Source organism: Xenopus laevis, chromosome 2L (genome assembly GCF_017654675.1).
Source record: "Xenopus laevis strain J_2021 chromosome 2L, Xenopus_laevis_v10.1, whole genome shotgun sequence".
NCBI lineage: Eukaryota > Metazoa > Chordata > Amphibia > Anura > Pipidae > Xenopus > Xenopus laevis.
The window spans coordinates 63,676,478-63,703,916 of NC_054373.1; the positions used below are offsets into that span (position 1 = coordinate 63,676,478).

The 27,439-nt window shown below is 39.2% G+C and overlaps 1 pseudogene; it reads right to left on the minus strand.

The window, feature by feature from the left end:
* The window catches only part of LOC108707484, a 100,722-nt pseudogene that overhangs the window by 28,973 nt on the left and 44,310 nt on the right, over nt 1–27,439 (minus strand).

A 27,439-nucleotide genomic window follows, 5' to 3' on the forward strand; every position in this document is an offset into this window, starting at 1 on the left:
TTCATATGTTTATTCTGTTAAAGGCCAATAAAGTCCACACCACCAAATGGCACGCACTCCACGGGACTTAAGGGATTGGTAAAATTTAAATAGCTTTTATTTACACAAACATATTTTGTCCTAACCCATTTCGTGTGTTCGCACACAAAATCATAGGCAACAATTCACAATTTCAAACACTTGGTTTAAAAAGCAGCGTGGTGCCTTTAAAGGCAAATAAAGGCCATAGTATGGCACTATTTTATATATTCTGTCAAAATAAACAACAATTTATCAAACATTTTATGAAGAAAAGTTTGATGACTAAGATCCTACAATTTTTACTACAAAATCACAGCTACGCATTACATTTCCACAAAACAATTTATTTTTAGTATTCTTCATTTTTCTAATCTATGCTTGCCTATTTTTTGACTAAGATGATCAATAACTATTTTGCTATGTGTTGCAATGTGGTTATTTGAGCATAAGTATTATACTTATATGGCAACATCTACTCCACATCCAAGTGTTTCCTGAAATGCATTATGCATGTCCAGCATATAGACTCCCCAAGGGGCATTAAATCTTGTTAGAACTGTAATTCCCTTTAAGTAATAGTAATACATGAGCCAGTACACTTATTACCCGTCAATTTTCAGATAATTAAATTCAACCATAATTAAAACAAGGCCTAAAATAGTTGTCTTTGCTTGCCATAATGGTTTGTTTTGAATAACAGCTTTCTCAATTTCTCTTATTCATTCAATGTATGTTCATGTCCAAACCAATAATGGGTTGTAAATTCAACTCCATAGCTTTTCATTTTGACTGCTTAAAAATACAGCCCGCAAAGGCATTCTTAAATCCCAGGTCTGCAATAAGCTACAACAGACAACATGAATAATAATAAAATACAGTTACCAGGCTTTGCTATATGCCCGTTTTTGAACAAATGTTCCCTTACCCAGATTTGTTTGTACCTGCTAGTTTGTAACTTCTTACTCCAAACATGCTTTATCCTGCATTTCTCCTCCTTTCACTCTCATGTTTCATAAAACATTTTTCACTACCTCCTCCATCAAATCCCAGTTCTATACAAATCTCAGCCTCTCTACTCTCCTCTCCTTCCCTCTCCACACATGAAGTTTATAAAGTACTCTGTTTAGCTATTCCACAAAACTCCTCCTTTTCATACAAACCAAGGACTTATAAATCCCACTCTCACTTAGTCTATCTTTCCTTTCTACTGCTGGCAGCTGGGGACATTTCCCCAAACCCTGGCCCTTACCCCATCCCAGTTATATCACGGCCACGAGCTCCTTCTCTCCGGAGCAATTTCAAACAGTACAGAACACTTACTCCTATACCCAAAAACCCAGTTAATCTTTCATGTGCTCTCTGGAATGCCAGATCTGTTTGCAACAAACTCACCGCTATACACGACCATTTCATTGCAAATTCCTTTAACCTACTCGCGCTTACTGAAACCTGGCTCTCTCCTACTGACACTGCCTCACCTGCTGCCCTGTCCTATGGGGGCCTACACCTTACTCATACTCCCAGACCTGGTAACAGACCTGGAGGTGGGGTGGGTTTGCTTCTCTCTCCCCGCTGTACTTTTAAAGTTCTTCCACCTGTTCCCTCTTTATCATTCTCCTCATTTGAGGCTCACTGCATTAGGCTCTTTTCTCCTGTTTCACTCTGCATTGCTGTTATATATCGACCACCAGGACCAACTGCACAATTTCTGGACAACTTTGCTGCTTGGCTTCCTTACTTTCTTTCATCTAACATCCCATCCATCATATTAGGTGACTTTAATATACCCATTAACAACATCAACAACTCTTCTGTCTCTAAACTTCTTTCACTAACCTCCTCCCTAGGCTTATCTTTGTGCTCAGACACCCCCTCTCACTCCAATGGTAATGCTCTGGATCTCATATTTACCAGACTCTGTTCAACCTCCAATTTTACTTACTCCCCATTTCCCCTCTCTGATCACAATATGCTCACATTTCAACTCTCCCTAACTCCCTCCTCACCCCCTGCTATTCCCCAAACACGTACTTACCGTGACTTGCAAGCTGTAGACGTGTCACATCTCTCTTCTTCCTTTGACTCTCTTCACTCTAATATCTCAGCCATCTCATGTCCTAATGTGGCTACCTCTGTCTACTATAGTACTCTCACCACTGCCCTAAATGAGCTTGCCCCTATAAAAACTAAACGTTCTCGACCCAAACCACTTCAACCTTGGCATACTGCTCATACAAAAGCGCTCCAAAGACACTCACGTGCACTTGAGCGTCGCTGGCGCAAATCACGTTCAGAATCAGACTTTTGGAGCTACAAATCTGCCCTGCGCTCCTTTAACACCAGCCTCTTCCAAGCCAAACAAACATACTTTACTTCACTCATTAACTCCCTTTCTAAAAAAACAGCACAACTTTTCTCCACCTTTAACACTCTCCTTTCCCCTTCTCCACCCCCTCCATGCACATCTGTCTCTGCTCAAGATATTGCTGAGCACTTCAAAAACAAAATTGACACTATCAGAAGGGACATTACACTACTCAAGCCCCCTAGACTTCCACCACCTTCCCTCCACACTGCTCAGTCTCTCCTGTGCTCCTTCACCCCTGTCACTGATGAGGAAGTCTCAAAGCTTCTGGCCTCTTCTCACCTTACCACCTGCCCGCTTGATCCAATTCCCTCAAAACTTCTCCGCAATACCAATCCTTGTCTAATCAAAGCCTTAACTCACCTATTTAATCTTTCGCTCTCAACTGGACTGTTTCCTTCTCAACTAAAACATGTTCTTGTCACCCCCATTCTGAAAAAACCCTCTCTTGATCCCTCCAATCTTGACAACCTCCGACCTATCTCTCTGCTACCTTTCATCTCTAAACTACTTGAGCGCCTAGTCTACAAACGACTTACCTCATTCCTCTCTGACAATAACCTGCTGGACCCCCTACAATCTGGTTTTAAGCCACAACACTCCACGGAAACTGCCCTGACTCGACTAACTAATGACCTTTTAACCGCTAAAGCCAACAATCATTTCTCACTACTAATACTGCTTGACCTCTCAGCCGCATTTGACACTGTAGATCACCCTCTCCTCCTCCAGTCGCTTGGCCTTCGTGACACAGCCCTGTCCTGGTTTTCTTCTTACATCACCAATCGTTCCTTCAGTGTCTCCTACAATGGAGTATCATCTTCTCCCCTACCTCTTTCTGTTGGAGTTCCTCAAGGCTCTGTCCTGGGACCATTACTATTCTCCCTCTATACTTCCTCAGTTGGCAAATTAATAAATTCGTATGGTTTCCACTACCACCTCTATGCTGACGATACTCAGATCTATCTCTCATCTCCTGATCTCAACCCAGAACTCCTAACTCGCGTCTCCTCCTGCCTGTCCGCTATCTCTACCTGGATGTCGCAACGCTACCTTAAATTAAACCTCTCTAAAACTGAAATGGTTCTCTTTCCTCCAATTAACACCAGTAGCATCCCCGAAGTATCCATCATAGTTTACAATTCCACTATCACCCCCTCTCCCCAGGCCCGGTGCCTTGGGGTTATCCTAGATTCTGCCCTGTCATTCACTCCTCATATCCAGTCACTTATTAAATCATGTCACTTCCACCTAAGGAACATATCCAAAATACGATCATTTATCACCCAAGACGCTGCCAAAATTCTTATTCACTCTCTCATCATATCGCGTCTAGACTACTGCAACTCTCTTTTAATTGGCCTCCCCCTCCAGAGACTGTCACCTCTCCAGTCCATAATGAACACTGCTGCGAGGCTCATACACCTCAGCAACCGCTCCTCCTCTGCCTCACCATTCTGTCAATCCCTGCACTGGCTTCCGTTACCTTTCAGAATCAAATTCAAATTAATGACACTGACTTTCAAAGCACTTCACAACTCAGCTCCACCCTACATCTCTGAACTCATCTCTATATACTCACCCACTCGCTTACTACGCTCCTCTACTGACCTGCTACTCAACTCTTCTCTCATTACCTCCTCACATGCTCGCATTCAAGACTTTGGAAGGGCTGCACCCCTCCTCTGGAACGCTCTCCCACGGTCTGTCCGACTTTCTCCCAACCTTTCTGCTTTCAAAAAATCTCTGAAAACGCACTTCTTTCGAGAAGCCTACCCTCACTCTGCTTAACTACCAAACGCAACACCACATACAGTACCACATTTCACACCCACTTACTTCGATTTTGCCCACTCCCACACCTTGTGTATTACTCCCTTCCCTTTAGACTGTATGCCTATGCATAGGGCCTTCCTCACCTTTTTGTACCTGTATTGATTGTGATGTTTGTTACTCCATATATTCTATGTATGTAATTCATGTGATGTAGTTGTATAATCACATTTACTTTACAGTGCTACACAATATGTTGGCGCTATATAAATACATGTTAATAATAATAATAATAATACCCAGCTCAGTATTACCTTAGGGTCTGACACTATTTCCAGCTAAACTATGCAGGCCACATACATAGTAACATAGTAAGTAAGGTTGAAAAAAGACACACGTCCATCAAGTTCAAGCTTTTTTTTTTTATATAAAGTCAGATATGCTAGTCAAGCTAGGTTGGTGTAAAAATGTAAACAACACTACAGCTTACAGGAGAATCACATTAACATCTGTGCAAGCAATCCATGAATCTTAACTAAAACCAAGTACGGTGTCCATATTTTTGGGGGAAATTATTTCTAAGGTGGTTCCGGCATTGTTGCGGTGTACAATTTGTATTGATAGGTCTTTGCTGAGTAGTTTGGATTTTTCCATTGTATCAAGGAAAAACAGGATATGGCACTAAGGTACTTCAATTTAACTAGTAATTAGACAATTGGGAAATGAAGATTCTACAATTTATTACATCCCATTCTGAAATCTTCAAGAGGGAGTCAACTTGGTATATGTAAATGTTTAAGCCACAGGAAATTATATATGGTAAACAAATGCTGAAATAAATTAGTCCCTAAGTTATCCCTTAGAAATGACCATAGACTCATGACTCCTAGAGAGTTATAGTAATATGCTGAATATAAAAGTAATACAATGCATATAAACCCTATTTAAGTTTGAAAATATTTAACACAGATGTATGCCAATAGGACTCCATTGTAATCTTGAAAGGAAGGCAAACTGGAGTAAGGAAAATAACTCTACTCACTTCTTATCCGATTACACATAATTAATAAATTAGTCCGAGCATTTGAAATCCCTGAGTGAAATAAGGCTGATAATGGACTGGCACACCCCTGTGAAGTTTTACAACTCAACCAATATGGAGTCAATTAATTTTTTTGTGTATATAGACAATATATATATATTTGTTACTTTAACAGCTTGTAAAGTTTGCTCAAAAAATGTAATGAAATTAATACAATACTAATTATTTCAGTCCAAACCCTATGATATAGAGAGAATGGGAACATTTATGATAATTTCTTATTTAAAGTAGGCTTCGTTTTTCTACCAACTCTCCGTAAACTCCATTGTAAGGACATGTAAATTGGTCTATAGGTTTAGCATTTCTTTCTAGGCTGGCCACCTATATCAGGTACATTCAGTGACCTTGGCCCATTTGTATTTCCTAAATTTAATTATCTAAGTTCATTTCAATCTATAGCTGTAGAAAAGAAGACTTGCACAGGTATATTGCCAGTCAAAGCTTTCCCTCTTTACATTTTTTTTTCATTTTGACCTAAGTGATCAATAGCTTTCATTGGCAATCAGAATTGGAACACAATATTTAATTATTTTTTAAAGGAAAACTTTACCCCAAAATGAGTATTTAAGCAACACATTTATATCATATTAAGTAGAATATTAAAGAATCTTACCAAACTTGAATATATATGTAAATATTGTCCTTTTACGTCTCTTGCAGAAATACTGCAGCTTTTCTCTGTCTTTCAATTGGCTTATGTGATCTAACATGTATGGTTTGTGTGCACTGTGAATCCTAGGATCCCAGAGGCCACCCTTAAATGGCAATTTCCTATTTAGGATTACCCAATGGCACATAATACTAAAAAAGTTTTTTTTTTTAATGAAAATGGCTTATTTACATGAAGTAGGGTATTACATAGGAGCTGTTTTATGCAATATATTTTTATAGAGGCCTACGTTGTTCGGGTGGTAACGTTTTCCTTTAATAATATTTACAAATATGGTGTCTTTGTAAGTGGTTTAAAGCCAAACCTGTTTTCAAGATCCTGACTAGTACCTTCTAAAGAGCAGCTACTCAGTTTTTAAAAGTGTGCAAAGCATGGACATAGAAGTAAACCTAAAGTTATAAGAGAAACTGGTGAACAAATACTTGCAATCATCCAAAATTACTATATAACTAAAAGCGTGCATTAAGAGAAAGGCGGCATAACTGCAGAAATTCAAATTTACTGGACTCTGCCTAAATGGGAAAAATATTAAAATTCTCCCTACAGATTTGGCTGGACAGTTTGACTGCCCACCCTATGTGTATGTAAAGGAACAGCACTAAGACGATTTGGACTAGATTTTCAGTCAGCAAATGCTAAAGATGTCAGCTCCAGCAGTTGGCATTTGACAGAAAAAAAGTATGCAGACTATCCTGGTCTTAAAAGGGAAAAAAGGGGGGGGGGGCTAAAATTAAGATTCTTTAGAAAAATTCCAAAATACTCCAACCAACATAATAACATTTACCTAAAAAAAGGTAATAGAACACTGTCTGGAACTTCAGAACTCCAAGTGTTTGATGTTCTCTGAAATCCACTGTTCAAAGTTTAATCTACATCTCTGAATGACTGGCAGCATCCCGGGCCAATTCTGCTCTATGGTGAACTGTTGGAGTCTACTTTAACCCAACATTCTGCATGCCTGAATGCTTACCACCTCTGCTGACAAAGATCATGCAATATGTTCTGCAAATAAACACATGAATTTGCTGCACTGAAATTGCTGCAGCAATGGAAAGAGAGTTTAGGAAAGAAATGATCACTGATGCGCAATGGAATGCAGAACCTGTTGGGTGGGACATCCTTTTTTGCACTTACTGTGAGCTTTGATGGACAGGAGGATGCACCGTGCATCACAGTCTGTGCATGAATAGCTTTCATAAATGCAATGGGACAGATATAAAAAATGAAGTTTAAGAATACAAAGTCTAAGATGACAAATGTACGGAGCTTGCAGATATAATCCTTAGTCATATTACATGGTCTCTCTGGAATTAAATATCGGGCAGCAGTGTTGCAGTGTGAGACATAAAACACAACAATATAATTTACTGTATAGGCAGAATTCTTTCTTCTAAGGTATAACACAGACACAACCTCGAGCACAGACTTTAACGGCTAAAGTTCTAAAATGCGGCCCTATTTCTGCATCATAATCCAAGTTTGTATTATTTCCTTGTAGCAAATTTTAAAATAAACAGTAAAAAACAAAAGGCCAAATATTTATCACTCTGATTTCTAGCATTGCATTTATTTTACAGAAGCTTAAAACATACTGCTTATAAGAACAGCTTAAGTAAAAATCTCCTCTGCTGCAGAGAAAAAGGTATAACATGACACACATAATATACTTATATGGATTCTTCGAGTTAACTTGCAAATATTTGCCATTTAGCGGTCTTAAGAGGTCTAGTAGTATTTCATGGATTAGTAGGCAATTTCTTTAGTTATCCTATTGACCTGTATTATAAACCTTTGCAAGTATCAGCAAGTGACTATATTTGCCAATTCTGCACAGAAGCAAAGGCCTACAAAGCAATTACAAAATATATGACAAAGATTGAAAATCTGACACTGTCTTGTGGATGCGTTTTTGGAAGTAAGGTAGAATAGCACCCTTAAAACTTCTAACAGCAGAAGATTGTTACTCTCAGATTGTAATTGAACATTTTGTTCACCTCTCTGCTGCTGCTGATCTGGGCCAGTCTGCTCAATTGTTATCTAAAGCTGGGTAATAAGATTGCCATGGTCAGGCCTTGATCTCAGACGGAATGAGAATAGTCCATGTCGCACACACAGAGATGGGTTGCATTATTTCAAAAGCTTTATGAGAGTGTGACTCAGTCGTGTGATGTTGTCAGCCGCTTTTGACTGAATCATGAATACATCCAATTATGTGTGATGCTGACAGAAAAGAATATTGATAGCCAATAATTACAGGCTTTTCAGGCCAACAAAGCAGCTCTTTCCTCTTTTAATAAATTATCCTAGAACATCAATCTTAAAAATTACTATGCCACAACTGACCCAGACTGACTTGCATGACTTTCTCTCTGATGCCTTTGCAACCAAAGGATTATAGTGGGCTTATTCTGCTGTTTATTGCAAAATACTGTATAAGAACACAAAAATCATACTGAAAAAAGATTATCCTGGCTGAGTTCAAATTAAGAATTGAAATAAGAGCAATGAGTGTAAAAGTAGCAGATAAGAATGTAAATACTGTATTAAAAAAGAAAAATTGTGTAATTATACAGAAGGTTAATATTTTCATAGGTTTAATGGCTAAACATAAAATGCTTTAGAATGAATGAGAAGAGATGGCTCTGCAGGGATAATAAAACAGGGCCATGGACCTGGAGTAGAGGACAGCTTTAATGTCTATGCCAGGAATTAATTTCTTAGAGATGAACCAAATTCATATATATATATTCTTAGGGTTTGGATTTGGTCCAGTGTTTGGCCAAATTATTTTGTGGAGGGTTTGGTATTTGGCCAAACACAACCAAATTTTAACCCTAATTTACATACTGAAATGAGACAGTTGCATGATTTCTAATTGAAAAACTATCACATTAAATTCTCTAAAGCTGTAATGTCACATAACATAAAGGATTTGTATTCAGCTGAATCCTGAGGAGCCTATTTATCAAAATTTTAATTTCTGAAAAAAATTTTCAACCATATTTTAAAAAAAGCGCCAATGTCTGCTTATTTATTTAACAGATTTGAATATAAAAAAGCAAGAATGAATAAAAATGCTGAACAAACCCAAAAACCACACCTCTCCCTGTAAATGCATTTACAAGCAATTGTAAAACCTTAAAGTAACTAAATATTTTAAAATTTGCCAAGGACAGCTCCCGTTGACTTCAACATGACCTCATCAGCTTTTATATGGCAAACTTTCAGAATTTTTCATGGTTTTTACATTTAAACAGTGAAAATGTTGCGTTCTAGAACAATTCTTCAAATGCAATATTATTGAAAAAGTTCTAATTCTGAAAAAAAAAATTACAAAAAAATGAATAAATTGGCCCCTAGGTGTTCAGTTCAAACCCTTTATGCGGGAACATTCATTTTAAAGGCAAGCAATGGCAGAAAAGTGTTTTCATTCGCAACCTACAATGATTTGAATCATCAAGATCTAGTTAATTTATATGTATATTAGTGTGTATCTTTGTTAAGCTTTAAAACTTCATAGAAATTACTCTTGCTGTACCTGCCTGTCAACATTAGTTGAATGTGTAGTGCTTGTGCTAAACATACATTAGACTATTGTTTCAATTACAAAATTAGTTTTTTTCATTTCTTGCACTAAACTAGACAACATCTTAAAAGGAAAGTCATGGGGGCAAATTTACTAAAGGGCAAAGTGACTAATGCTGGCGAAAATTTGCCAGCGTGATGTCATTTCGGTACTTCGCCGATTTACTAACGGTCGCCGGCGTAATTTCGCTAGCGAAGGAGATGGACTCTAGTACTTCGCTCCCCAGCGCTCTGGCAAATGGACGTACTGTAACTACGCAAATTCACCAAGAGGCGGATTTTACTGAATGTTACCTCTTGCGCCAGACTTGCCTTCACACCTTCAGACCTAAGTCCCAAAAAACGCTGGTGACTTCATTTTTTAGGGTGATAGGCTGCAAAAGATCATACATTTTTCTGTGGTACCCGGCTTCCCCCCTATATTTCCTAACATACGGCACATAAACTATACACTGGGCACATGTGTATGGCAATATAACAACTCTATTTTATTAAGCTTCCCTGAGCTTGTGTAGTGTAATGTATTTGCTGCAACATATACGTCCATTCAACGTTAACTTCCCGCCGCATGCAAATGAGGCAACGCTATCGCAACTTCGGTTCGCTTGCTGCAGTTATGCTAGCGCAACTTCACCATCGTTTGGAGCCCTGGACGCAACTTCGGATTTTAGTGAATTAGCATTGTCCTCTATGCCTGGCGAAGTGTTGTGATGTGAGCAAAGCCATCGCTGGCGAATTTTCGGAGGTTAGTAAATTTGCCCCATAGTCTACTTCCTGTCCCTATGATCAAACACATCTGTCCATTGAGATTCCCTCTTTATAAACAGCTGCAGCCTATTTGGATGTGAGATAAAAAAGCAACTCATTATGCGGATGGCTTCTCAGTGGACTTATGATTTGTTTTTTACCTTGACTGTATGGACAGGAAAAAGTGACTGCTTCTATTTTCAAATATTGCCCTGTTTAGTGCGACAACAAAAATCACAAAAACTGTAGCTATGTCTTAAATAAGCAAAAATTATGCTCAGCAGATACCCTAAACTAATATTGAAAAAGGGCATTTACTGCAAGTGTAAGTATGTTTTTATTACATCTTGCTTGCAAGAAATTTTTGAGAGTACTTACCTATAAACATTTAAAAGCACAGGGACCACCTACATAGCACACATTTTTCTGTGCACCTGTTAACAGCACATATAAAATTACCAGATAATCTCAGAATATGCAGCTGAACAGCGGATGCCTTTTCTATCATTCACCATGGCATAGTTCTATACTTTAAGCGGGCTCAGGTGCTTCTAAAATAATTTAAATGTATAGATTTGTTCAAAGGGACATCCAAAAAGTACACAACTATTCAACTTTTTGGGAACATTGACCACAATTGTACCTCTAAATGGGAGACTATTTGACTTCTGCAGTCAGTCACTTTCATTATCAAGGGGTGCAGTTAATAAGCGTGTAATTTCAATAGAAATAAAAAAATGTAAATATTAATAGTCAATCTTAGGGAAGCTGACAAATATGAACTTACCTAATTTTTCGGCCTTTGCTTGCCTTGGTGTCCACTTTTTTCTTGATCTTGCTCCTTAATTTCTGGATTGCTAACCATTGCCTAAGAGTGAAAATGCAGTTAATTTAGACTCAATAAATAGGACAGGTATGGCCTCCCATATATGTTATTGCTTTATTCGGAAAGCTCCAAATTACAGGAACGCCACCTTCTGTAAACTCCATTTTAAGCAAATACATAATTCTAATTTATAATTCTCTAGAATACTAAAACAATACCATGCACTTGATTGTAATTTAGCTGCATAGATTCATATTGGGGTTATTTAATTTTTTAATAACTTGTATCAGAATTAAGTTATGGTGATCCAAATAATGGAAAAATCTTTTATCAGGAAACCCCAAAAGCATTCCCGTTTAGAGATGTCGCGAACTGTTCGCCAGCGAACTTGTTCGCGCGAACATCGGGTGTTCGCGCTCGCCGGAAGTTCACGAGCGTCGCGCGACGTTCGCCATTTTGGGTTCGCCATTGTTGGCGCTTTTTTTTGCCCTCTCACCCCAGACCAGCAGGTACATGGCAGCCAATCAGGAAGCTCTCCCCTGGACCACTCCCCTTCCCTATAAAAACCGAAGCCCTGCAGCGTTTTTTCACTCTGCCTGTGTGTGCTGAAGAGATAGTGTAGGGAGAGAGCTGCTGCCTGTTAGTGATTTCAGGGACAGTTGAAAGTTTGCTGGCTAGTAATCGTTTTGATACTGCTCTGTTATTGGAGGGACAGAAGTCTGCAGGGGTTTGAGGGACATTTTAGCTTAGGTAGCTTTGCTGGCTAGTAATCTACCTTCTACTGCAGTGCTCTGTATGTAGCTGCAGTGGGCAGCTGTCCTGCTTCTGATCTCATCTGCTGACTGCTGCAATAACAGTAGTCCTTGTAAGGACTGCTTTTATTTATTTTTTTGTTGTTTTACTACTACTACTACTACTACTACTATAAGAGCCCAGTGCTATTAGTCTAGCAGTGTTGGGGAGTGGGACTGGTGTGCTAATCTGCTGCTCCTAGTAGTTCAGCAGCACCAACTTTAATTTTTTTTTTTAATATTCATTTTTTTTTTATTTTACTTTTTTTTATTTTACTACCGCTGTAGTAGTGTATAAGTTGACCTTTTAGGCATTATTTGCCCTGTAGGCATTATTTGCACACTGTTTTCTTCAACCCGCCATCGAGCTGTGTGACCTTGTTCACATTCTGTCTAAATATCCATAATATTACCGTCTCCAGAAAAAACACCGGAGTCACTTTTTTTCAAGCAGCCATAATATATTTTACGTAATCCGTATCCACCGCTGTAGTAGTGTATACGTTGGCCTTGTAGGCATTATTTGCACACTGTTTTCTTCAACCCGCCATCGAGCTGTGTGACCTTGTTCCCATTCTGTCTAAATATCCATAATATTACCGTCTCCAGAAAAAACACCGGAGTCACTTTTTTCAAGCAGCATTCATATATTTTACGTAATCCGTATCCACCGCTGTAGTAGTGTATACGTTGGCCTTGTAGGCATTATTTGCACACTGTTTTCTTCAACCCGCCATCGAGCTGTGTGACCTTGTTCCCATTCTGTCTAAATATCCATAATATTACCGTCTCCAGAAAAAACACCGGAGTCACTTTTTTCAAGCAGCATTCATATATTTTACGTAATCCGTATCCACCGCTGTAGTAGTGTATACGTTGGCCTTGTAGGCATTATTTGCACACTGTTTTCTTCAACCCGCCATCGAGCTGTGTGACCTTGTTCACATTCTGTCTAAATATCCATAATATTACCGTCTCCAGAAAAAACACCGGAGTCACTTTTTTCAAGCAGCATTCATATATTTTACGTAATCCGTATCCACCGCTGTAGTAGTGTATACGTTGGCCTTGTAGGCATTATTTGCACACTGTTTTCTTCAACCCGCCATCGAGCTGTGTGACCTTGTTCACATTCTGTCTAAATATCCATAATATTACCGTCTCCAGAAAAAACACCGGAGTCACTTTTTTCAAGCAGCCATAATATATTTTACGTAATCCGTATCCACCGCTGTAGTAGTGTATACGTTGGCCTTGTAGGCATTATTTGCACACTGTTTTCTTCAACCCGCCATCGAGCTGTGTGACCTTGTTCCCATTCTGTCTAAATATCCATAATATTACCGTCTCCAGAAAAAACACCGGAGTCACTTTTTTCAAGCAGCATTCATATATTTTACGTAATCCGTATCCACCGCTGTAGTAGTGTATACGTTGGCCTTGTAGGCATTATTTGCACACTGTTTTCTTCAACCCGCCATCGAGCTGTGTGACCTTGTTCCCATTCTGTCTAAATATCCATAATATTACCGTCTCCAGAAAAAACACCGGAGTCACTTTTTTCAAGCAGCATTCATATATTTTACGTAATCCGTATCCACCGCTGTAGTAGTGTATACGTTGGCCTTGTAGGCATTATTTGCACACTGTTTTCTTCAACCCGCCATCGAGCTGTGTGACCTTGTTCACATTCTGTCTAAATATCCATAATATTACCGTCTCCAGAAAAAACACCGGAGTCACTTTTTTCAAGCAGCATTCATATATTTTACGTAATCCGTATCCACCGCTGTAGTAGTGTATACGTTGGCCTTGTAGGCATTATTTGCACACTGTTTTCTTCAACCCGCCATCGAGCTGTGTGACCTTGTTCCCATTCTGTCTAAATATCCATAATATTACCGTCTCCAGAAAAAACACCGGAGTCACTTTTTTCAAGCAGCCATAATATATTTTACGTAATCCGTATCCACCGCTGTAGTAGTGTATACGTTGGCCTTGTAGGCATTATTTGCACACTGTTTTCTTCAACCCGCCATCGAGCTGTGTGACCTTGTTCCCATTCTGTCTAAATATCCATAATATTACCGTCTCCAGAAAAAACACTGGAGTCACTTTTTTCAAGCAGCCATAATATATTTTACGTAATCCGTATCCACCGCTGTAGTAGTGTATACGTTGGCCTTGTAGGCATTATTTGCACACTGTTTTCTTCAACCCGCCATCGAGCTGTGTGACCTTGTTCACATTTTGTCTAAATATTGATAATATTATCGTCTCTAGAAAAACCACTTGAGTTACTTTTTTTCAAGCAGCATTCATATATTTTACGTAATCCGTATCCACCGCTGTAGTAGTGTATACGTTGACCTTGTAGGCATTATTTGCACACTGTTTTCTTCAACCCGCCATCGAGCTGTGTGACCTTGTTCACATTTTGTCTAAATATTGATAATATTATCGTCTCTAGAAAAACCACTTGAGTTACTTTTTTTCAAGCAGCATTCATATATTTTACGTAATCCGTATCCACCGCTGTAGTAGTGTATACGTTGACTTTGTAGGCATTATTTGCACAGTGTTTTCTTCAACCCGCCATCTAGCTGTGTGTATTATCGTTTCCAGAAAAACCAACTGAGTTTTTGTTGTTGTTGTTGTTTTTTTAAAAATAATGCCAGGCAAAGGCAGGCCGCCACGCAGAGGCCGTGCTAGGGGCCGTGCTGCTATGCAATCCTGTGGCCCTAGCAAATTGCCCAGTTTTAAAAAGCCAATGACCCTGAACTCCCAAAATGCTGAAGAGGTAGTTGACTGGCTTACACAGCACACCCCATCCTCTACCGTTTCTAACTTTACCACAACATCCTCCTCATCCTCCACTGTTATGGCCACCCCACGTAACACTTCCTCCACCACCGGTGCCCCTTCTTCACTGGGGTCAGAGGAGTTATTTTCCAATGAGTTTCTTGAACTGAGTAATGCGCAACCATTATTGCCAGAAGAAGATGAAGGAGATGAGGACCTTACACCAGATTTAATTCTGGCAGAGAACACGATAGAGATGGACATAATGAGTGATGAGGAGGAGGTCCCCGCTGCTGCTTCCTTCTGTGATGTGTCAGAAGAAATTGATGCATCTGAGGAGAATGATGATGAGGAGATTGATGTTTTGTGGGTGCCTAGTAGAAGAGAGCAAGAGGAGGGTAGTTCAGATGGAGAGACGGAGAGTCAGAGAGGCAGTAGGAGAATAAGACTTAGAAGAAGCAGGGAGGACAGCCCGCAGGGATCAGTAGGGCAACAACATGTATCGGCACCTGTGTTCAGCCGGCCAACGCACCCGCCATTGCCGCCAATACCGCCAACTCCGCCAACTTCTACTGTTACCGCCAGATCGCACACTTCCAAAAAGTCAGCAGTGTGGGATTTTTTTAATGTGTGTGCCTCTGACAAAAGCATTGTAATTTGCAATGAGTGCAGTCAGAAACTGAGCCTTGGTAAGCCCAACAGCCACATAGGTACAACTTCTATGCGAAGGCACATGAGCGGCAAGCACAAAGCACTTTGGGAGCAACACCTCAAAGGCAACAGGCAAACTAAAAGCCACACTCCTTCTGGTCCAGCATCTTACTGCTCTACCTCTGCTCTCCTTGACCCGTCTGAACCACCCTCCACTCCGCCTTCCACCTTGACCACCTGTTCCCATTCCCAGTCATCTGCCACCAGCCAAGTTTCTGTGAAGGCCATGTTTGAGCGTAAGAAGCCAATGTCTGACTGTCACCCCCTTGCCCGGCGTCTGACAGCTGGCTTGTCTGCACTCTTAGCCCGCCAGCTTTTACCATACCAGCTGGTGGACTCTGAGGCCTTCCGCAAATTTGTAGCAATTGGGACACCGCAGTGGAAGGTACCCAGCCGCAATTTTTTTTCTAAAAAGGGAATACCACACCTGTACCAACATGTGCAGAGCCAAGTTACCGCATCTCTGTCACTTAGTGTTGGGCCAAAGGTCCATATGACTACTGACGCATGGTCCTCCAAGCATGGTCAGGGCAGGTATGTCACCTACACTGCCCACTGGGTGAACTTGGTAATGGCTGGGAAGCAGGGAATGGGTAGCTCAACAACAACAGTGGAGTTGGTGTCACCGCCACGGATTGCACGCGGTTCTGCCACCACCTCTACTCCTCCATCGCTCTCTACCTCGTCTTCTTCTTCTTCTTACTCTGCTGCTGGGTCCTCCTTCTCCTCCTCCACACCTGTGCACCCCCAGCTCCCCCTAGGCTATTCGACGTGCCAGGTACGCCGTTGTCACGCTGTCTTGGGGATGACGTGCCTGGAAAGCAAAAACCATACCGGATCTGTACTCCTGTCATCTCTGCAGTCACAGGCCGATCGGTGGCTGACCCCACACCAACTGCAGATCGGAAAAGTGGTGTGTGACAATGGAAGCAATCTGTTGGCAGCGTTGAGACTAGGCAATTTAACACATGTGCCCTGCATGGCACATGTGTTAAATTTAATAGTCCAACGTTTTGTCTCCAAGTACCCAGGATTCCAGGACGTTCTCACCCAGTCCAGAAAGGTGTCGGCCCATTTCAGACGTTCCTACACAGCCATGGCACGCCTTGCTGACATTCAGCAGCGCTACAACATGCCAGTCAGGCGTTTGATTTCTGACAGCCAGACTCGCTGGAATTCAACGCTCCTTATGTTGGAACGTCTGCTGCAACAACAAAGGGCCGTCAACGAGTACCTTTTTGAACTGGGTGGTAGGACTGGATCTGCACAGCTGGGGATTTTTTTCCCCCGTTACTGGGTGCTTATGCGCGATGCCTGCAGGCTCATGCGACCTTTTGAAGAGGTGACAAATATGGTCAGTCGCACCGAAGGCACCATCAGCGACCTAATACCCTTCGCTTTCTTCCTGGAGCGTGCCGTGCGACGAGTGACAGATGAGGCTGTAGACCAGCGTGACGAGGAGCTGGAAGCGCGCGATTTCTGGTCGGAATCACCAGAACGAACCCAGGCACCTGCTGCAACGCAGGGAGAGGTGCCAGAAGTGGAGTCAGAGGAGGAAGGTGGCTTTGTGGAGGAGGAGGAGGAGGACCAACAGGAGCAGGCTTCCCAGGGGGCTAGTGGTGACCTTTTGGGGACCCCTGGTCTTGTACGTGGCTGGGGGGAGGAGACCGTGGATGATGCAGTCCTTGATAATGAGGAAGCGGAGATGGATAGCTCTGCATCCAACCTTGTGAGAATGGGGTCTTTCATGCTGTCATGCCTGTTGAAGGACCCCCGTATCAAGAGGCTTAAGTAGAAGGACCTGTACTGGGTCGCAACGCTACTAGACCCTCGGTACAAGCATAAAGTGTCAGAAATGTTACCAACATACCACAAGTCCGAAAAGATGCGGCATTTACAAACCAGCCTGCAAAACATGTTGTACAATGCTTTTAAGGGTGATGTCACTTCAGGAACTCATCAACATTCCAGGGGCAGAGGTGCCAGTAATCCTGCCACGAGCGCACCTGCAAGGACAAAGCCCTTTGGCCAGTCTGTAACGTCAGACATGCAAATGTTTTTCTGTCCAAGGCAGCGCCACAACCCTTCTGGATCCACCCTCAAAGAACGCCTCGACCGGCAGGTAGCGGACTACCTGGCATTAACTGCAGATATCGACACTCTGAGGAGCGATGAACCCCTGGACTACTGGGTGTGCAGGCTTGATCTGTGGCCAGAGCTGTCACAATTTGCCATGAACCTCTTGTCTTGCCCAGCCTCAAGTGTGCTCTCAGAAAGGACCTTCAGTGCAGCAGGAGGGATTGTAACTGAGAAGAGAACTCGCCTAGGTCACAAAAGTGTAGATTACCTGACCTTTATTAAAATGAATGAGGGGTGGATCTCGGAGGGTTACTGCACGCCGGAAGACTTGTTCTGACTTCTATGCAGCTGTCCTTCTCTTCAAGCCTCATGACTCCACACACAGCTGTCCTTTAGCGTCCTCCTCCTCCCTCCACCACCGTTACAAACTAGGGTGCAAACCCTACTGGTTTAATTTTTTCTGGCCTCTGTGCTTCAGTGGCTGCGACCAAAAAAATGCCTATTTTCTGCATTTATATGACATAATTTTTCTGGCCTCTGTGCTTCAGTGGCTGCAACCAAAAAAATTTATATTTTCAGCATTTATATGGCATAATTTTTCTGTCAACTGTGCTTCAGTGGCTGCGACCAAACAAATGCATATTTTCAGCATTTATATGGCATAATTTTTCTGGCCTCTGTGCTTCAGTGGCTGCAACCAAAAAAATTTATATTTTCAGCATTTATATGGCATTATTTTTCTGTCAACTGTGCTTCAGTGGCTGCGACCAAACAAATGCATATTTTCAGCATTTATATGGCATAATTTTTCTGGCCTCTGTGCTTCAGTGGCTGCAACCAAAAAAATTACTATTTTCAGCATTTATATGGCATAATTTTTCTGGCAACTGTGCTTCAGTGGCTGCGACCAAAAAAATGCATATTTTCTGCATTTATATGGCATAATTTTTCTGGCCTCTGTGCTTCAGTGGCTGCAACCAAAAAAATTTATATTTTCAGCATTTATATGGCATAATTTTTCTGTCAACTGTGCTTCAGTGGCTGCGACCAAAAAAATGCATATTTTCTGCATTTATATGGCATAATTTTTCTGGCCTCTGTGCTTCAGTGGCTGCAACCAAAAAAATTTATATTTTCAGCATTTATATGGCATAATTTTTCTGGCAACTGTGCTTCAGTGGCTGCGACCAAAAAAATGACTATTTTCAGCATTTATATGGCATATTTTTTCTGGCCTCTGTGCTTCAGTGGCTGTGGCCAAAAAAACTGGGCAAACAATGCCTACAAGGTCAACGACGTTGACCTTGTAGGCATTGTTTGCCCAGTTTTTTTGGCCACAGCCACTGAAGCACAGAGGCCAGAAAAAATATGCCATATAAATGCTGAAAATAGTCATTTTTTGCCATACGTTGACTCAACGTATATGGCAAAAAATGACTATTTTCAGCATTTATGTGGCATATTTTTTCTGGCAACTGTGCTTCAGTGGCTGCAACCAAAAAAACTGGGCAAACAATGTCTACAAGGTCAACGTATGGCGAAAAATTACTATTTTCAGCATTTATATGGCATATTTTTTCTGGCAACTGTGCTTCAGTGGCTGCGTCCAAAAAAACTGGGCAAACAATGTCTACAAGGTCAACGTATGGCGAAAAATGACTATTTTCAGCATTTATATGGCATATTTTTTCTGGCAACTGTGCTTCAGTGGCTGCGTCCAAAAAAACTGGGCAAACAATGCCTACAAGGTCAACGTATGGCAGTTGTTTAAAGAGAACAGTAGATTACTAGCCAGCAAAGCTACCTAAGCTAAAATGTCCCTCAAATCCCTGCAGACTTCTGTCCCTCCAATACAGAGCAGTATCAAGCAGATTACTAGCCAGCAAACTTACTATCATCTGTCCCTGAAATCACTAACAGCTCTCCCCCTACACTATCTCTTCCAAGCACACACAGGCAGATTTTTCAGATACATTTTTGCCCTTGATCCCCCTCTGGCATGCCACTGTCCAGGTCGTTGCACCCTTTAAACAACTTTAAAATCATTTTTCTGGCCAGAAATGTCTTTTCTAGATGTTAAAGTTCGCCTTCCCATTGAAGTCTATGGGGTTCGCGAACCGTTCGCGAACCGTTCGCGAACCGCTCGCATTTTTGCGCAAGTTCGCGAATATGTTCGCGAACTTTTTTTCCGACGTTCGCTACATCCCTATTCCCGTTTCTTCTTAAAAACAGTTTTACAGTTAAAATATGTAAAGTCTAAGGAAATCCCTTTGCTTTTCTAGTGCCATTATGATCTGTGTGTGAGAAAGCAACTTTGGGTTAATAGGCAATTTAAACAGATCCTCTTACATCACTCATACAAGTGCATTATGCTTCATTTAAAAGGTCAGTATAAACCCTTCTTCAACAGTTCAATGAAAGGGGAGTGTACTAAGCACGCTGAATTTCATTCATTAAAGGAATACTGTCATGTAGAAACATAAACGTGGAATGTAATTAGTCGCAAAGAGCAAAACAATTTGCACCAATAAGAATAAAAATCCACATCTTGCAATGTAATATTGTTCTTTAAACGGTTATTGCATTGCGAATTGTAATTGCGCACTCTTAAAAAGTGCTTGAAGGTATCGTAATCTTTTGGAGCAAACATAACTTTTTCAGTAAGAAGTTTTATTACATTGACTGTGCATTGGCGCAAACTATAAAATTCGCAAACGTTCTTACACTGTCGGGAGTGGTTGCTAAACAGTTTCCGTGTTCACAAAAGCTATATTAAATTCGAGCAAAGCAAAATTTGTTCGCTCAAAGGCATAAATTTTCGCATTGCGAATAGTTTTTCCGTTACCGACTTTTATTGCATTCCCCCAAATGTGTTTAAAATGCATAAGTTAATAGTGTTCCTTACACACAATTCTCTGCTGAAATAATTTTTTAAAATATCAATTTATATATATATATATATATATATATATATATATATATATATATATATATTTATATACATACATATATATATATATATACACACACATATATATATATATACATACATACATACATACATACATACACATACATACATACACATACATACATACATATATATATATATATATATATATATATATATATATATATATATATATATATATATATATATTTTAAGAGGAAAGATAACAGCTCTCCCTGACACATCACCTGGAGGACTTGGCTGCCTGAACTAATAGGAGCTCCATGTTTCACTACTGGTATAAAAAACGGACCCATTATAATATATGTAAATACGACCCCAATTGCCCTAGTGCCTCCCATTCACTTTAAAACTAATGGCACATGGGTTGGTTTCTCTTCTGGCCTATCTATAATAATGGAAAAATGCCAATCCCACCATATTCTTCTACCTGAATTTGTGAATGGTGACAGGTATGAGATCAGCCAGTCAGCAGGGTGTTTTAGCAACTCGGTGCAAATAACGTTTTCGAGCTGACAAGTTTATCCTATACCTGTCAGCATGAGCAAATTCAGGGAGCAGAAGACAGGGAATCAGCTTTTCCAACATATGAGCCATTAGTCTAAGGGCTATATTTGGCACAATTGGGGTTTCAACTGCTACTGCTGCTGTCCAGGGAACGCACCACTGACACTTCTGATAACATCAAATGAAAACTGCTCTGGTAAACACTAACCATTTTGGAGTGATGACAAGTGGGCCATAATGAGACAATATTCTGATTTTTAAATTCGAATTTCATCTCTAGTGCAAAGAGTGCTATTGCAGACAGACTCTCTGAGTTAGCTTGTACAGTTAAGGCCACACATACACTTATAAATAATGGTACAGAGACAGACACCACAGATACATTAAATACAGCAATTGACAGTGGGAGCTTTAGACACAAATATATACAATTATATACAGTAACAAATAATGGGTCCTGACTCCCCAGAACCCCATCGTTACCTTCCTAAAACTAGTTTACATGATGGCTAGACTGTAGAGATCAAAGATCATGAAGCCAAACAATGCAACATGCTACAATATACTGAACCAAACATGCCTTCTTACAGGTTGGGAAATATTTTTTCACTAATCTGTCTCTGATAAACAGCCATGGGTAAAAAAGTGTGCGTGTGTAAACAAACAAATACTCAATACTTTCAAATGTATTTAAAGCCAAACAAGGGAATATATGAAAATGGAACGGTGATGATACTGCTGCCTTAAATAATGCTCTTAATGAGGAGATATGCTTAATCAATAAAGGGTATAACTACTGCCCTTTACAATGGCAAGGAATGTCAAAGGCTCCTTATATGAACAAGCCCTAACAGATATTTAGCACACTATAATGCACATTTATACTGCACAAGGCAGATGAAATAATGTGATTTTAATAGATATTTGACATGCCAGGATTTTTACCAACCGCTAGTGGATCATATTTTCCTAGATTTTATTTGGCCTTAACTGGTATTTATTTCATAGAGATTTAAGAAAACAATATGTACAAAAAAAACCAAAAGGCAGTCATGAGAAACAAACAAAACTTGATGTTACAAGATCAAAACAATGAAATCAACACATCAGAAATCCATCTAGCAAAATCCAATTACTACAATCTTAATATAATCTTAATTGCTCTAATCTTTTTGACAGAAAAACCTAAAAAACATTACAATATATTCTCACTAAATAAATGTAATGCATTTGTTACTCAAATAAAGCCAGATAATTATCCGTTGAATCACTGACTATTTAGTGCACTTATCATCATACTAGGGTAACACGTGCCCATTAAAGTTTTACTTATACTATTTCTGATGGATTTGAAATTATTAAAGGCATATATATCTAGGCACCTTAACTTTACTTTTAGCAGACTGTGCAAGTAAAATGTATTTTCTGTTGCAGTAAAGGTGCTATCTTTACTGACCCAAATACCCCAGTAAGACAGAATTCCCTGGATCCAAATCTCTAAACACCTAAAAATACAAACAATTACTGCTGACCAAAAAATGCCCATCTAACAACAAGACAATACACATTAAAAGCTAGGAAATTGCAAAGGTTAAAGTAACAGCATACTGCAATACTAGGGTTTAAATGTTTTTGGTCTGATAAATAACAGTTCTGACATCATCTGTTAATATGGCTGGCCATGATTGATGCGATTGAGATTGTTACATTTAATAATCATAGCTCATCTAATTGTGCTTGGCCTCTGAGCTTTTATGTTTCTTTGTTTTATCCCTGCCTGCACTGGAAAAGACAGTGACAGTGCTGGCGACACTTCATCAGACAGCATGCCTAACTCTTACCTTCCCATTGCCACTTGATCATTGGGATCTAGAGAGCTGGTCTTGCGCTCAATCACTTCTCGCAGCAACTATAAAACACAACAAAGGAACAATGATTTAATGAAAAGACCGAAAAATATAAACATGGGCAAAGAGAAGCAAAACAATAGGTAAACAATAATATCACTGTATAGATCAGAAATTATAACGATATGGACTGCTGCTTAATGTTGGTCAACATGGTGTTAAAGGTGGATCCACATCATACTCTTTATTACAGTGAAGAAAATGTTGAATTCTAGTATCCTTATACTAGATTTTTTACAAGGCACTGTGAATGGGGTTTATTTGGAAAATAAAAACGGAATAGAAATTTTATTTTTTCTAGGTTTTGATCTTAACTTTCTAAAAATCTCTCCCTTTGCAAAATTGAGGCTTCCAATGAAAGGCAGACATACCTGGATACCTTTTGGAAGAATCGCTTATTCGTAAATTATTGGTAAAAAAGCAGTTTTTATTAACACATCTGATACACAAGTAACACTTCCTCAGAAACCTCAACCCTCATTGGTATACACATATAAACATACCTGGAGATGTTGGGTAAGAGTTAATAATTTTAAATGTTTGCCTTCAGACCCTAGCCTGGGAAAAAAAGAACACTGCTGTTCTGCCAAAAACCTAAAAGACTGCACATTATTTTCAGTTAAGTTCGATTTCTTTTTTCCCTTTGCTCTGAAGAAATAAAAATGAGAGGCTGTGTCTCTGCGTATCAAAATGTTCTCATAATTTACTGCAGTACTTGACTTAGGAAATGGTGACACTGTATTTTTTTCAATTTCTGTAAGCATTGTTATAGAGAAATCCTGAAAATTGCAAGACATAGATAAAATAGAAATATTAAATAGACTATCTTTATCGGATGACATGGTTTTAATGTGGGACTGTAGGAATATAAAAAGGAAAGGACCTGAATAGAAACATAAACTTTACTAATAATAATAGTATTGTAGCCTCACAGAGCTATTGTTTTGGTTATATTGACCCTCTAACATTCTTTAACATACTAATAATGAACTTAAAGGTGGACTACTCTTTTAAACAGACTGACTTATTTTTGAGAGACGATTCAAATTCCTTGCTTTTAAAATAATTGAAAAACAAAGTCCAAATGTATGAGTGCAGTACCACTTTTCCACTGCATTTTGCAATAAGCCAATATTTCTATAAGGACTTCAAAAGAGCAGTGCCACTGACCGATTACAATAGTGAGGGGATACTGTAATAAAACCAGTTCAATTACCATTAGCAACAAAAAATAAACTTGTTTTTATTAATCTGTAAGTTCAAAAGTGAACGGAAAGATCTGATTGGTTGGTATTGGTAACTGCACTGAACAACTGTAGTACCTAGGTAAGTAAATCAGCCCCTAGGATTAAAAACAAATTCAAGTTTTTAAAGGAAAAAAATACTAAAGTTTTTCGAGATTTATTATACTCCGACCCTGGAAGCTTGAACCCACAAATACACCATCTAAAACCTGTCAAGGTCATGTAGGAGTCAGTGGCCCTTGAACCATATGAAGATGTTAATAGCCTTCATGATCTTTGAGTTTATTTTGAAGTGTTTTGCCCCAAAATGTGATCACTTCGAATGATTTAATTTTTTTTTTTAGCCGAAAACTCGATGAAACCAAGTTTTTGGGTTTCGCAACTTTATGAATCTAGTTTTTCCATTCAAGTTTTTTCTTAAACAAGAAACTATTCAAGTTGTGAGTTCATTTGAAGTATAAAAAACTCTTGACCTTTGATAAAAAAAACCCACAATATCGGTAACAAGAATATCATGCATAAATAACTAAATAGGTTTGAGCAGTTATAACTCCCTGGAACAGCAGAACTTGGCATTATTACTAAATGTTAACTTTTCACAATACTCATTTGGTTCTGTTAAGTATATGACTACAGTAAAACATTTGTTTGGATCATCAAAGATAAATACAGTTTCTCTCTGATGCCTGTTTGCATATTTAAAATTGAACAATAAAGCAGTTGAAACAAAGTGATTTTAGATAAAATATGAAAGCCTCTCCCAACTTTGTCTCTGAGCATTACGCCAGCGGCTTTGATCAAAACATCTGAAGATCACAAGCAAAACATCAAAAGAATGGACAATGGAAAGGCAAAAGAAGATTTACAGTTAAATCTAAATTTACTTTTGTCTTTTGAGGCCAGGTTAAATCAAATGTAATTAACCTAAAAACATTTTCCGTAAAATAGGTGCATTTTTGTGTTAATTTGCATGTGAAAAGCCCAGAATTAAATGCAAAATTCAATTAAACCAAAAATGATAAAATGTATTTTTTTCTCTTAGCAGAGAAAACAGAAGTCAACCTGCTAAATACGATATTACAGACTGTAGCAATGGCATGCATGCATTTCAGAACCATGGTCAGCTCCACACCACATTGGTTTATGCATCATCACAGATCTTCGGAACTCCAAATCCTCTTTTTAATGGGGAAACAAGCAATACATGCCTCACTAGACAGCACACAGTGCATAGTGGTAACTACCATTCACTTTGAAGGGGGAGATTTGTAGCATTGTTCATAGCACATGGTGCTTATTCTCTATTGGCCCCTTTAAGCCAGCCAAGAAGCGCCTGAAACTGCCTTTGTTGTCACACAGTCCTATGAATAGGAAACTTACAATACCTACAGAAGGACAGCAATAACAGATGTAAAATCTAGCAAAAAAAATGACAAGACTGGTAAACTGAGTGTAAAAACTGGAGGCACCACATTTACCAGTAAAAGCTTGAAATAAGGACACTTCGGGCAGATTTAACAAAATGTGACAGAGTTTACCACAGAATAAAAAAAGCCACTTCCTATAGGATTTCTAGAAGCATATTTATCAAATGGTGAAGTCTAACTTTCACCCATTGATAAATGGACATTTAAAAATCCAATAGGAATAAATAAAAAGTGGTTGAAGTTTTCTGCAGTGATCTTTAATCTCCCATTTGATAAATGTGCACCTTAATGAATCTGGAAGATAATTGTTCGGCGCATTAAGTTTAAAAAAATCCAGGGAACAAGTGTTGCTTCTTGAAAAATAAACAGAAATAACCCACATAGACTCGGGTCACTACTGATTTTTGTAAATAATATTTCAAAAATACAAAACACCATACACCATAGCTGCTAAATGTAAACTAGCATTAAATAATATATAGTGAATAAAGTACCCCCTCTTGTAAAATATAAGGATATTATTAGTTACCGAGGAGTTTCATGACCATATAAAAACACGAGGCCGAAGGCCGAGTGTTTTTATACAGGTCATGGAACTCCGAGGTAACTTCTAATATCCTCATATTTTACAACTGGGGGTACTTTATTTATTATAATACACAAATTTTAGTGAGTCATGTGACAGAAATGACATCACTACTCAGCTCCACACCACATTGGTTTATGCATCATCACAGATCTTCGGAACTCCAAATCCTCTTTTTAATGGGGAAACAAGCAATACATGCCTCACTAGACAGCACACAGTGCATAGTGGTAACTACCATTCACTTTGAAGGGGGAGATTTGTAGCATTGTTCATAGCACATGGTGCTTATTCTCTATTGGCCCCTTTAAGCCAGCCAAGAAGCGCCTGAAACTGCCTTTGTTGTCACACAGTCCTATGAATAGGAAACTTACAATACCTACAGAAGGACAGCAATAACAGATGTAAAATCTAGCAAAAAAAATGACAAGACTGGTAAACTGAGTGTAAAAACTGGAGGCACCACATTTACCAGTAAAAGCTTGAAATAAGGACACTTCGGGCAGATTTAACAAAATGTGACAGAGTTTACCACAGAATAAAAAAAGCCACTTCCTATAGGATTTCTAGAAGCATATTTATCAAATGGTGAAGTCTAACTTTCACCCATTGATAAATGGACATTTAAAAATCCAATAGGAATAAATAAAAAGTGGTTGAAGTTTTCTGCAGTGATCTTTAATCTCCCATTTGATAAATGTGCACCTTAATGAATCTGGAAGATAATTGTTCGGCGCATTAAGTTTAAAAAAATCCAGGGAACAAGTGTTGCTTCTTGAAAAATAAACAGAAATAACCCACATAGACTCGGGTCACTACTGATTTTTGTAAATAATATTTCAAAAATACAAAACACCATACACCATAGCTGCTAAATGTAAACTAGCATTAAATAATATATAGTGAATAAAGTACCCCCTCTTGTAAAATATAAGGATATTATTAGTTACCGAGGAGTTTCATGACCATATAAAAACACGAGGCCGAAGGCCTCAAATTCGTCTGACATGACCTATCCTTCATAAAGCCATGCTGATTGTTGCTCATAATGCCATTCATTAGGACAAAATTTTGAATGTGATCCCTTAACAAGCCTTCAAATAATTTGCCCACCACAGATGTCAATCTTACTGGCCTATAATTGCCAGGCTGAGATCGTAATCCCTTTTTAAATATTGGAATAACATCAGCTTTTCTCCAATCCATAGGCACCATACCAGATGACAGTGAATCTGAGAAAATCAGAAATAAGGGCTGGTCTAAAAATGAACTAAGCTCTCTTAGAACCCGGGGGTGTATGCCATCAGGTCCTGGAGCCTTGTTTA